At 38.0% G+C, this 4,448-nt stretch overlaps 1 protein-coding gene and 1 long non-coding RNA gene across 4 annotated transcripts in view; one reads left to right on the top strand and one right to left on the bottom strand.

Annotated features, from left to right (window-relative positions):
• LOC112904494 overlaps nucleotides 1-1,176 on the bottom strand; it is a 16,956-nt gene extending 15,780 nt beyond the window's left edge. The window contains exon 1 of the long non-coding RNA XR_003231133.1: nucleotides 999-1,176. This is a non-coding gene — a long non-coding RNA (uncharacterized LOC112904494). The remainder of the gene's footprint in view (nucleotides 1-998) is intronic.
• LOC108739234 (zinc finger protein 1) overlaps nucleotides 1-4,448 on the top strand; it is a 369,964-nt gene that overhangs the window by 11,633 nt on the left and 353,883 nt on the right. The window lies entirely within an intron of this gene.

The raw sequence follows: 4,448 nt of genomic DNA, 5'->3' as shown, positions 1-4,448 counted from the left end.
TTTACTTAATCTTCCCCCGCACACCCCGTACTCACTCGATTTGACTCCCTGCGACTTCATCTTGTTCCCTACCATGAAGAAATGACTAGCGAGAAAGAAATTTAGCTCAAACGAGGAAGTCATCGCCGAGACAGGGAGGGATTTTGGAGAGTTCGACAAATCTTATTTTTTGGAGGGGTAAAAAAAATGGCAGGGTCGTTGGGAGAAGTGTATCTTTCTAAAAGGGGACTATGTTGAAAAATAAAAAAAAAACTTTAAAAAAAGGTGTCTTCATTTCTAACATTTCTTATTGAACCGCCCTCGTACACTTGCAAAACATTAATTTTACTACGACAATACGACAATTTGAAATTAGGCATTGTAAGGTTCAAACCAATAATTGTCAATAAAAGATTTAAGGACAATAATGAGATGCAGGTATATTTGACATATGTTGTGTCATACTCAAAAAGTGGTACCGTTGTTACCAATCGGTGGTACCTTTTTTCTTCGCTTTGGATTGTCACCGTCGTCGCACGATTGTGCTTCGGGATATATTATACGCAAAGGTATCTCCGTCGACGTCGCCTTGTCGCGGACGCTGCGACGTCGACGGCGGGCGTCGTGGCCGTCGTCGTCGACGCTGCCACCGCGTTGTGCTTGTTTATTTGGTCGATTTGTATTCCGGCAATAAAGCACGCGAACGGGAAAATTCACTCTATAAATCAATTCGGTGTGTACACGGCTGCCGAAATCGAAGAATGTCGAAAGCAAAATATGGCCTGTGTAAACTGAGAATAAAAGTCTACTTCATCTCCATACATAAAACATTACGTACACGCCATCCGGGTCCGATTACCATCCCGCATCCATTTCCGGAAGCAATCTTTCGCCAACCATGCACACACTTTCTATCTGTCTCTCACTACAGTTCTTTCATTCGCACATATAAACGACTCTCTTTTCCTTCTTCGCCAAGATTTCGACAATCCCCTACTCTCTTACTTCCTAAAACTCACCGCTTATGTATATCGCTGGCGTTTCTTTTACGATTCGGTGTCCTTCTCCACGTCTCCCGTATCGCCGGAAGGGTAATCTGGGACCTCGACGGATTTAAACGAAATCGATCTGTAAAGATAAACATCTTAAGTTCGTTTACACTTTTTAACAATCTCTTCTATAGGTACAAATTCGACATTTGGGCAAAAGTTCAATGCCTACTTGTTGTGACCTTTTAAAATTTTCCCTTAATTTTACGTGTGGGGGGTAGGGACATTACCGAAGGTTTGAGAAATTCGTAATTGGTAATAAAATATATGCCTATATTTCATCCTGCAGCCACAACTGCACATCATAGACAAATTCTTGATAAAGGTCTAGATGATGGCCCCCACCCCCTTCGGAGTTGGGGATGGGGGGTCGAGGGAGGAGGTCTCCCCCACCACTGTACCATAAAAAGTAAACTGTAAACCCTTCGGGGGTGGGGGCCATCATCTAGACATTTACCATATCCTTTTTGTGGTGATAGTAGCCTCATACTTCTCATCATACAGTGTGGTAGTTGCGGGCCAACAACTATCAGGGTGCGGAAGATACAGGCCGTGAAAGTGGTCGACCAAGGCATCTAGTACATTTGTATATTTCGATAAAAATGTTTTACAAAATATCTGACCCGGTGAATCGAGAACTTTCTGAAATGTTCGAAAACCATTATGCGTACGTGGTGGAGACGCATATTAAGGTATTTAGTATATAGATTTCTACAAAAGTGTCACCATATACCCGTTTAGAATAAGTAAGACTGCATAACAACACAATTCTAGTTCCTTAATGTTTTTGGGTTGGTTCACAGCTAGAATTTTCTCGAATATCTGGGATTATTCCCAAATAGAAAATGCTAGAGCGAATTGAAACGAAAGAATCCAAAACGCTCTAGAACGTTTGTGTGGTGGAGCCCTATTCTGACTGATAAATTAGCTTATTTTCATATTTTGACCAGTGTCCAAAGAAATTTTTGAACTCTCCTATAAAATTCGAGGCTTTTCAAGTCTGATTTTAACAGCATATCTAATGGAACATTAGTAGCAATTTACAATGAAGGGAAAGGGGTGCTTTAGCTAGTGATACATTAATTAAACCTTATTTTATATACATATGTATGTAATGGATATCTGAAATTGTCTTCCCAAATACGTGAAATTTTCGAAAGATTTGACGAGGATAAAAACGAAAGAACAGTTCCATCTTAGGTAGAGTAAGATAGCAGCAGCTATAAGGTCGTAAACATCGTTCTCTGCGCTTTTGTTCAGAATTTTATGAAAGGCCGAGATTGCTTGACGACGCGGTCTCGAATTCTTCTCTACTTTCCCTGCTCATTTGCATGTCATTACCGGCTCTTCAACTTCACCTGCGTTCAATTTTCGTTTTATCCCCTTTCGTAATAAGTTGGCGTCGGTCGTCTCCGTCGGCTCTCTCTCCTCTGCTCCACGACAGGTAAGTTGTCTCGTAGTGGAGGTAGAGGACGAGGACGACGACGACGCTGACGACGCCGCCTCATCTTTTATGCATGAAACATTTTCCTTATTTGCCTTCAGATGAAAAACAGACACCGGCATAATTTTCTTTTATGCAAGCATACCGCCGATGACGGCGAGCTCGCGATGGAACGACGTCATCGTCACACAGTGAACCAAAAAAATAACAAAAATTACTGTCACCGTCGTCTCGAAATTTAGAAGAGTACTAAGACTAGGGGCCCGAAGTGAACCACCCTACGGTCTCCACTGGTTAAGACCTCCAGAAAAGACTAAAAATAATGTCAAAATCTCTTAACTCTTTTTACGGATAATAATAATAATAATTATAGAGGCCTGAAGAAGTCCCAGTAAGATAGCGAAATGTAGTAGAAACAGAATCACTTAGCAATTTGTTTTCTTGGGATCTACTGACTATTTATAACGAACAATTGTGAGATGTTTGGGAGATACAATCGGAAACAAGAGTACATAAAATTAGAAATTCGTGATTAATTAGGTTTTGCAGCATATCATGGGGTAACTAAATACTATGTACTTATACTAAAAAAAAGGTATACAGTTTGAGAGAAAATTTGGATTTTGACCAAAAACTTTGAATAAAATAAGAAATAACGAATAATATGGAAAATTTTTAACTGACTTGACAGTGAATATGCCTTGATTTCAACTTCGAAACAACAAAATATTTGTTTCAGTCCTTATTANTTTAATTAATTATTTATAGCATCTGCAAATCGTAAAGTACGTTTATCATGACGGTGTATAAATGAATGCACTTTATTATTCATACGTGTGTGTGAAGGTACAAGTAATTTTTCAAAAATAAATATCTTTATCATTTGAACTATGGGAGGCCACGGTTTACGTTGTTTTCATTAAAATTTTAATGACCGTACACATGTAACATTCGTTTACGTAGGTGACCGATAATGTGCTGCGCTATATCAGCACCTGATGTTTCTTAATTTGTTTTTCGGTAAAGTTTCGAAACATGTCGGTCATTTTTCGATTTTTTCGTTTCCATTTCGATAAAAGTTGATATTTAAAACTAAGAGGAAATAAAGGCCACGACGGGGTGATTTCATTTTTACTAAAAGGCATTGAATCTCACTTATCAAAGGCTGACAGGTTATCTACAAATGAATATAGCATACGTTTGAATGAAGCACATGAGTTTAATAATGAATTAATAATGAATTAAGATAAATTATGAACTTTATCATTTTAGAAAGGGCATATTATTCAACACTGTACTTTAAAAATACATTCCACTGGACTAAATTTACAAACAAATGTAGTCCTGAATTTTTAATTTTATATGAACCATCTTAAAAGTTGAAAAATTGATCCCAAAACTGTAATCGAGCGTAATCTCGAATTATTAATGTTATGTCCGCCATCTTGAACCGCCGTTTTGAATTTTGAAAAATTAACCGTTAACGACCCTCTGAACCATCATACGAAATTAATTACTGAACGTTTAACACCCAGTATTAAAGAAGATTAAAGTCATATTATAAACTATTACTTGGCATACATTTAAAGTTAAATTGCGAGGGTCACCAACCAATCACGCGAAAATTGCGGTCACTTTTAGCTGATAAAAACAAAGTCATACGTTGAAAAGATTATAAAAAGAATAAAACTATATTGATAAAAATAATTTCACAAATCATTCTTGGATAGTAAAGGTGGTGTAATAATTACTGTAATATACGAGGGTGGATTGATAAGTTTCCGGCCTAACCAAGAGATGACGCCACTATGCCTACCTTGAGGTGACATTCTATAGTACCATCCTTGGATAGCTTGTAGCTATAGTTTCAGCCCGATCTCCTTGCTAGTGTAGGTTTGACAGCACGCTGAACAAGACGCCTCTGTGGTTTTCGTAAAAATGGAAAAGCAGGAAAATCGTGCTGTCATCAAATACTT

Source organism: Agrilus planipennis, unplaced genomic scaffold (genome assembly GCF_000699045.2).
Source record: "Agrilus planipennis isolate EAB-ADULT unplaced genomic scaffold, Apla_2.0 scaffold140, whole genome shotgun sequence".
Taxonomy (NCBI): Eukaryota; Metazoa; Arthropoda; class Insecta; order Coleoptera; family Buprestidae; genus Agrilus; species Agrilus planipennis.
The sequence above is the reverse complement of the archived record's forward strand: the minus strand, read 5'-3'. Positions and strand labels throughout refer to the sequence as shown.